The sequence below is a fragment of the Carassius gibelio genome, chromosome A18 (assembly GCF_023724105.1).
Source record: "Carassius gibelio isolate Cgi1373 ecotype wild population from Czech Republic chromosome A18, carGib1.2-hapl.c, whole genome shotgun sequence".
NCBI classification, from domain to species: domain Eukaryota; kingdom Metazoa; phylum Chordata; class Actinopteri; order Cypriniformes; family Cyprinidae; genus Carassius; species Carassius gibelio.
This window is the reverse complement of record NC_068388.1, coordinates 19,920,000-19,929,394: the sequence shown is the minus strand read 5'-3', so window position 1 is coordinate 19,929,394 and position 9,395 is coordinate 19,920,000. Positions and strand designations below refer to the sequence as shown.

Here is a 9,395-nt window from a genome sequence, read left to right as displayed (position 1 = left end):
ACAAAGACAAAACGGGATGAAAACAGATTGCTGATACAAAATGCTAATGATGGTAGCTCACACTCTCAAAATGTTGCAGGGCACTCATAATGACCTTTATTTGAGGCAAGATTACATTATTGACTCTGTGTCCCAGGCCTATGGTCACCTTAAGTCTGCCAATTTGCTGCAAATAACAAAAATATCCTACAATGGTAAATCAGAGTTGAATAAGATGCTGTCCCTCCATGCCCTGGGAGGGACATTAACTGTGATTAACCACCATCCTGATGGCTTTATGCTACAGCTTTGACTGACAGTTTAAAAATTGGTTTCTTAATTGACACGGGGTCTGGCTACGTTCACACTGCAGGGCTTAATGCTCAATTCCGATTTTTAGAAAAAATTAGATTTTTTTGCAAGGCTGTTCACATTTCCAATTAAATGCGACCTTTTGTGATCTCTTGTGTGAACGTGAAATGAACCAGAAGTGACCCGCATGCGCAGAAGAGTACTCAACTGTGCAACGGTGTTTGCGGAAGTAGCTAACGTTAAACATGGATGTCAACAACAGTGTAGTGAACAGCGGAGCTCTTTTAACAATATTAAAGTTATTTACCCAACGGAGCCAGCACAATTACAATCTTCTCGTTTTATGAAGAAAATTAAAAAGAAGCAGGAGAGCAAGGTTTTTGGCCATGGCGTTTTGTGGAGCAGTGTTAGCAACGTCGGTACAGAGAAATGTTAGTTTACGGAGTCACAGCCAGGAGTGGTGGGATACTGACGTGAGTGGCTCTTCTCGTTCCCGCCTACTTCAACGCAGAATTATGATGTTTGTAGCGTATCAATGACGTACGGGTCGGATATACATGTGGCCTGGCCGTTCAGACGGAGGTCGCACTTCAAAAGATCGGATACATATCGGATTCAGGACCCCATACCGAAGTGGCCTGGGTCACATTTGAAAAGATTGGATCTGTTTCGTTCAGACTGTAATGAAAAGATCAGATACAGGACGCATAGCTGCAAAAAAAAATCGGAATTGGGTCGTTTCAGCCTGCAGTGTGAACGTAGCCTTAAATAATGGTAATACCTGATAATAACCAATCTGGTATTTTCTGTTACACAAATACTGACACAGGTGATGCAAATGCTGTCAAGACAGACAGACATGGGGCAAACAATAGTTAGGTACTTGAACAGTACTTGAAAATGGATTAGATAGTTTATCTTGGTTAATTGTATAGATTAGCATGTATCTTGGCATTTTTAACTAATCAATGTCAGGGATTAATATGTTTTCCTCCTCACATGTTTCAGACCCCCTTTACCAGCAAACAGTTGACCCAATTGCCATCGAGGCACCAGGACAATGGAGGACAAGGCAAGTAATCAGCCTAGTACATTTGCCCAGTCTGTGTATATACTGTATTTACTAGTGGTTAAAAATGAGGGGCTTGTACTCCACCATAGAACAGACAAAAGACACCTGTGAATGAACAAAGGAGAAAAAGAAACAGTGAAAAATAATGCAAAAGAAAAGGTATAGCAAGAACTTAGTTAAAATTAGTTGGTTTTGCTTAAGAAATGCCTCAGATATTATTATCCAATATAGGAAAAATCAGGCCCAATCAGATGAATGAACTGCAAATTCTTACCAGGGACATGAGAGAAGTCAGGTATTTCCAGCACAGCATGAATAAGTAGTTGGGACTTGATTTTGTCATGTGATAAATAAGTTGTGTGTAGAGGATTTAGCTTCTTTGGCTTTCCAGCATTGATGTTGTATTCTGTTGGCTTTAATGATGTTAAGGTTTATAGCCTGTGTGTGATTTACCATTAAGGGCATATTGTAGTCAAACAACAGGAATACATACATCACCCCCTGCAGGTCACAGTATAACATAACAACACATAAAGATATTGTGGTGTTAATAATATACAATGCAAATTAAAGAAATAAAATTGCACAGACCCTCGGTCTTTCAAATTTGAGAATTTTAACAGTAGGCCTTTATACTGTAGGCTCAGTTGATTTTTGTTAATTTTACTCTTATAACACAAAACACTCTCCTTTGACCTCTGTAACCATGATGAATTGGCCCAAGAAGCAAGTGAAACAGAAGAGCAGGAGGAATGTTTCTCCCCGTCCTGCCCTGTGCAGAATCACTGGGAACAGATCCATCACTGATGTCGTGACGGCTTCCACTGGAACAAACTTCAAAGGGATAGTAATATAGTTATGGAAGAATATGAGAGTGAGTAAATAATGACATAAGTTTTATTGTTGGGGGCGCTATCCTTTCAAAGCACTGAAAGCTGTTTTTCCAACAAACACCAAATTATCTAATTTACCTAAATAATCATTTAGTAATTTTTTCTTTTTTGTAAAATAAAACCATATATTCAATGTAAATATAATCTTAGTTATACATATAAATGTTAAATATAAATATTAAACTATCATTCAGAGAACATGCAAATTAGTGCATTTGTATTTATATTTAAATTCCTTGTTGATTTTATATTGTAATAAAAAACATTTCTAGTAATTTGCAGTTCAAGGCATTACAACTTATTTGTCTGTTTTATGTCACCTGTATCTGGCCCCAGCAAAATAATTATGATGAAGAAACAAACAGCCCACAACTGAGGGAGAGACATCATGGCTACTGCCTGGGGATAATCTATGAGCACTAGTCCTGGACCTGTCAGAGACAGGGTGGGATTGGATGTTGGATGCAGTCAGTACCAGGCCCGTCGCAACAAGGCAGGCAAACCAAGCAATTGCTTGGGGCCCCGAGCTGACCTGGGGCCCCAAGACAACGACTGGTTAAGAATAAAATGCAACGACACTGTGTGAGCGCCCCTTTGATCGTCAATGCAGTAACATGTAATGACACTGTTATCGGGATCCCCCTCAAGGGGCCCCCTCTCAGTTGTCGCTGACAGCAGCAGGCCAACCAAGTCAAGTGATCTCTGCTTTTTTTTATTCGAACGGAAGGAATATTGTTACTGTAATATGTTTTTTTTTTTTTTTTTTTAACGGGATAAGGAAAACGCAGATCAGAAATCGCAGACTGCAAGGAGTCAGCAGTGTTTTGATTTGAGGGCTCAGGCAAACATAAAGAGAACGTCGTGGCGTGTTTCGATTGCAAGAATCGCGGAATCCAGTCATAAAAACGGAATTTACAGTTTAAAGCAGAATGACAGGTAATTTGCCAAATTTTGAATGAATGAATTAAAAATAGGTCATTGCGCTTACATCAAACCACGATACGGACTAATATCTGTAAATATTAAGCAGGAACAGTCTGTTTAAATATGAATCCTGCATGTTTTGCGTGTCTCTGTTAATGAAAGGAGCAGAAGCGCGTCTTCCTTGAAGACGCACTTAAGCGCGCGTGACGCTCGCGGTGATTTCAGTCTCGCGTCTGATGTCTCACTAAATAATAATGTGAACGCATGAACAACATCTACAGAACTGCTCTTAAAAAAAAAAACTTTAGTTTGCTTAATTTTCAATAATTAAAAGATAAATTAATGTTTGGTGTTTAATGTGCATCTCAGAAAATGCTTTATTTAAAAACCCACCTGAATGGCACTTAAATGCACTTAATTCATCTGTCAACTTTATTGTCATTGTTCAAAGTACAAGTAGTACAGACAGAGAAACAATTATTAATAATTAAATGTTTTTTTGTTTTGTTTTTTTTTTATGTATGCATTGCATTCTATGCATTTAAAAAAAAAATCTAAAAAAGGAAACTTAGTTGTTCATTTAACGCACCCCTGAGCTGGTAATAGTGACCTCTTTCAATATGCTAACAGGGAAATGGTAAAACGTACTTCACAGGTAATTTCAGATTTTTGTTTCAATTATTTCCCAGCTACACCATCAACTTCATCCTCAGCATCAACAGATGCATCACTTCTCAGTGCTGATTTTTCATCTATAAAGCACAAGGTACCACAAGCTCTATAATTATAGCTGATATCCTGCACAGCCCAGAGTTTAAACTAAGTATGTGCTGTCATATTATTAGAAGAAAAAAAAAAAAACAGTGCAAATCACTATTGAATTCCCACCAAACTATTTTTTCAAGCAGTATTTGCACTGTAAACTTTTTTTAATTTATATAAGGTGCGGGTGAACTTAAACTGTATGGATATGCTGTGGTTCCTGTAGGCTTTGCGTGTGTGTGGTGTGTGTGTGGGGGGGGGGGGGGTGTTGGGTTGTTGTCGGGGGGCCTCTATGTCCATTTTGCTTGGGGCCCCCAAATTCCTTCAAACGGCCCTGGTCAGTACTCATTACTTTAATAAAGTCTCTGTTTGCCACATTTCATTATGCTTTCAATTCTCCTAATACAGTGTGTTTGAATGTTGCACGAATGTTGCATTACCTCTCACCTCTGTAATGGGGATTCCCTGCTATTGGGCCATAAAGCCCAAGACTGTTAACACAGCAAAGATGGCCACTAATCTGATGTATGCGTTCAGAAAACAAAGCCACAAGCTGTCCCTGATAAACATTGATTATAAAAACACATCCACATAACGTCATTCATTGTCTTGCATTTTCTGGCTGAGCAACATTTTTTCTAATAGAACAATGCAAATATAGTTATTTTTTTAATTGTTGATTCATCCATTTTTTTCTATTCTTTGTTATTTTACTGAAAGCTCAAATACTAACCTGTAGCAGTTGTTGTTATTTATTGTAGCTTGCCAAAACATTGAGAGTTCCAACAGACACACTGTAGGAAAATAAGATCCCAGCGCCAACCTCCAACCAAACCTACACACCGCAATTTCAATATATCATACATTGTAACAGATTTGATAGATTTGCAAAGTTGCTAGTTACTAAAAAGAAAAAAAAAAAGAACCTTTCAGTGGTATATCAAAAGTGTTAAATATGATGATATTCCAGTGATTGAAAGTGGTACACTGTACCACAACATGACCTTATTGTCAAGGTTCTTGAATTTGCTGGCTCATGCTCTCTGTGTGTACTTGGTTGTGTTGGAGATGTGGCCACTGATTACCACTCACCTGATCACCACCAACAGCTGCAGTCACTTTTCACCTGCCTATATATGTGCTCATCCCACTTCCCAAGAATGTCATAAACAATATGCTTTTGTTTTGGTAACACTTTATTTTGATAACCCGCTTTAGACAGTCTGTTAACAATAAGTAACTTTGCAATTGCGTGTCAACTACCAGTCATTAGAGTATTAATAGACTGTCTGTTTAATGTTTATAAATGTTCTTGCAAAACTCTGTATGACTGTAATTATTTACTCCCATAACTCAGTAGCTGCAGGCATTGAATTAATCAGCATTGTCCGGTTGAGGATCAAATTCTTTGCAGCAAGATTTATACAGTCATCTAAGAAAAAATAAATAAATAAATACAAAAAAAAAAAATTAGATTTTGTGATTTTATATTCATCAGAGAGCAGCAGATGGGTGTATTGTTTATTTATTTAGATTATCATGTCTTCCAGGTGTTGTCACAACCGGCCCATGGCAGTTGGGAGCTGAAAGAAGAGATGAGGAAGAAAAGCGCCCAAGCCATGGCAAAAGTGTTTGCATGGGAAAAGAATAAACAAATTTAATTACACAATATTTACAAATTTCTGATTAAAACTTTTATAATACATGTAGCAGAGGAATGGAAATCTCCCAATTTTCAACCACATTTCCTGCCACAGCCAGAAGAAACTCAAAGACTCAGTGACCTCTCTCTTCTGTTTGTCCTTTTATTCTGTCCATTCCACACAGTTTTCACACATTTCCATTGATGTCCAGGCTGCACAAATTCTGGTTAGCATTAGTTTCTACAAATGTGTCAAGGTATTCATTGACTGATCCTCCCCAGCTAAACTGACAAACAGGTTTACATTATTTAAGAAACAGAAAAGACAGAATAATGATAATATCCAAATCTTATGCAATAGTCATCCAAAATTATTCAAATAAAGTGGCTAAATGAAATAAAGTGACCGGTTTTAAAAACATAGTTTGATTAATTAATATGTAAAACCTAAAGCTTCCAGTTTAGGAAGAAATTCAATGTAGAAGACTTGTTCTTTCAATTACAGTTTTTTTTTTTTTGGTTTGGTACAACATTTATAAATAAGGTGTGCATTTTCTTTTAATACTAATATCACAACAGATCATCAAAAGTGTACTATTTTTTTTCAAATATTTCAGCATATTTTCACTTGTCTTAGTATGATCCACAGAATCAAAAAGAATCCTTTTCACTACACAAAATAAGTGTTGCATCTATAAATGTTTTATTCACAGTAACAGCCTTTCATAAAGCTGTCATTATCAAACTTTTCATTTGCATGTCTTCTCATTCAGTTACATTTGTCTATTATTTAATCTAACTCATCTGAATGGTTAACCAGTTAATCATTTGGTGCATCTATGTATAGATACATGTAGAAATATAATTCAGTAGATATAGTCTCTAAAGAACTTGCCTGCAATTTATGGATAATCAAATGTAATTAATAATTTTTACACTAGTGATTAATTTCGTAAGGGTAAGTTTTAGGAATAGGGTTAATGTAGGGGGATATAATATACAGTTTGTACAGTATAAATCCCATTACTCCTATTGAATGTCACCTATAAAGATAGGAATACCTACCTGACAAAATCACCCAAAACCTCTCTTTGAGGATGTCCTGATTTGTGAAACTGTCTGTTTTTGCAATTTGTGAAAATACAGCAGGATACAAGGGAGAGGAACTGATCAGAGATTGATCAGAGATGTATCAGAAGAAGGGAGACAGATGGCATCAAATACAGTATTTTGCATTACATTGTGCCATGTGATACTGTATGTAGTGACATACCTGTATACCAGGGTAGAGACAGCACATATAACTCACCTTCCATCTGAAAAGTTCAGTTACAGTATAGATTCAGTCATTGTCAGGGTTATGGGCTGTCTGTGTGGGCTTGCTCTGTGTGACCCAGTTTCTTCCTCTTGTTAATGATTAATTCGAATCCAGGTGTGTCTACTCATTAGTCCCTTAATTCTCTGTGTATTTAAGGTCTTGCCCATTCAATTAGTTTAGTTGGTTCTGCATGTCTTTTCCGGTGTCTTCTATGTTGTGAGTGGTTTATTAAAGACTTTGATATTCAATAACTCTTTGTTTCCTCAAATCAGTCATCAAATCATCATAATAATTTTGTAATATGTTTATTTACAGGACTGTGAAACAAGCTACCCTTAAAGTGCCCCATAATGGATTTTTTTTATTTAAATGCAGTGTTGTAACACAAACATAAAAGTTCACCGAGTATAAAGTTATTGTCTTTCAAAAGAAAGAGTCGACTCTGAGTCATGAAAACGAGTCGTTTTTAAAATGACTCCTAAGCTGTTTCAAGTTGACATCAAAAATAAAAACTCACATATTTATGCCCGCCCACATGCAGACCCAGGAAAACTTGAACCTCCCCTCCCTTAAACACAGTAGGAGCGGTTTCCTGCAGAAGAGTGTAACTGCAGCCTGGAGATCTCCAAATGGGGGTGGAAACTCCAAAACGTGGTGGGAGCAGTAAACAGGAGCTTCTTCCCATTGACAGACAGGTACATGACACACATGCAAAAAAATGTTCTCCCAATCCACTTCAGTGCAAACTCTGCCCGACAGCTGATTATAAAGTTTTTATTGGTTGTGTAATATCAATTGACTGACTGCAAGGAGGGTGCTGAATAGCATGGTAATGAAAGTTGCACTTCAGGAGATGAACAATTAATAAGATTGTGTGATATGATATAGTTCCATGACTCCCCAACTGGACCTCACCGGACAACGGCACCTTTTTAGTTACTCCCAGCATCACTGCCCCCCTCCTACCCTGTGTATTTCGTGCCCTGGGACGCCCCCATTGCTTGGAACAAAGATATAGAGTAAAATATTTCCCCTGTACTGGGAAAGCTGGCATGAGAGCTCGTGGGTTATTTTAATTGACATCATGAAGCAGAGGTTGAAACTCAGGTTCGAACACCACCTGCCACCACCAGCCACCACCAGCTTTGGGCTCTGCTCTCAGGGAGGATATTTATTTATATAGCATATTTTATTTTAAATGAACTAGACACAATTATTCATTTAGACAATTTTATTTAAAATGAAGTCCATAAAAATTGCAAATGGTGACAGTCTTTTCACGAGGAGACCCCATCCCATTTTTGAGGTTCTGCCTACTTTTGGAGTTCAGGCCCCATTTTGCATATCTCCAGTCTGCAGCTATACCTACTTGGATTCCTGTGGAGAAGACGTTGTGCTCTGCACTGTGAGGGTAAATCTGTATGGTACACGTAAGGCTTAAAGGGATAGTTCACCCAAAAATCATAATTATGTTATTAATAACTCACCCTCATGTCGTTCCAAACCAGTAAGACCTCCATTTATCTTCGGAACACATTTTAAGATATTTTAGATTTAGTCTGAGGGCTCTCAGTCAGTTCAGTCAGTGTACTGTTTGAGTAAATGAATTACTCCAGGATATTGGTTTGTTTTAACTCAGAGGGAGTGTCAGCCACATTAAAAAAGTTAACAGCGTAAGTCATTTGTGGATTAATGCGTATTGGAGGAGCGAACCGTTTAAAACGATTCAGTTCGATTTGGTGAACTGGTTCAAAAAGATCCAGTTACATTGAATGATTCGTTCACGAACCGGATATCACAAACTGCTTTGTTTTGAGCTCTCTCATAACAGACATGGAAGAGAAGAAAATGCTGAATAAAGTCATAGTTTTTGCTATTTTTGGACCAAAATTTATTTTCGATGCTTCAAAATATTCTAACTGACCCTCTGATGTCAAATGAACTACTTTGATGATGTTTTTCTTACCTTTCTGGACATGGACAGTATACAGTACACACAGTTTCATGGAGGGGCTGAGAGCTCTCTGACTAAATCTAAAATATCTTAAACTGTGTCCCGTAGATAAATGGAGGTCTTACTGGTTTGGAACGACATGAGGGTGAGTTATTAATAACATAATTATGATTTTTGGGTGAACTATCCCTTTAAGGCAATTCTTCAAACAAAATCGAAGAACAAACTGATATGATGTCATTTTGAACAAAATCAGGCAAAAACTAAGTTTGTTTTGAATTTGTTTCACTTGTAAGATCGTTCGCAGAGAGACTTAGAAGATTAAGAGAAAGCATTTAATTCCTAGAAAGATATTGCAATGAAGCTTGGTGTCGACGAACTGGAGTCATATATAAAACGATCAGTGTTGGGTATAGTTACTTTGGAAAGTAGTTAGTTAGGTTACAACGTTACCATCAATTAAAAGTAATCAGTTATGATCAGTGTTGGGTATAGTTACTTTGGAAAGTAGTTAGTTAGGTTACAACGTTACCATCAAT

At 37.3% G+C, this 9,395-nt stretch overlaps 1 pseudogene; it reads right to left on the bottom strand.

Annotated features, from left to right (window-relative positions):
- Positions 1-1,269: 1,269 nt before the first annotated feature.
- Positions 1,270-6,884, bottom strand: LOC127934151 (sodium- and chloride-dependent GABA transporter 2-like; annotated as a pseudogene).
- Positions 6,885-9,395: the final 2,511 nt, after the last annotated feature.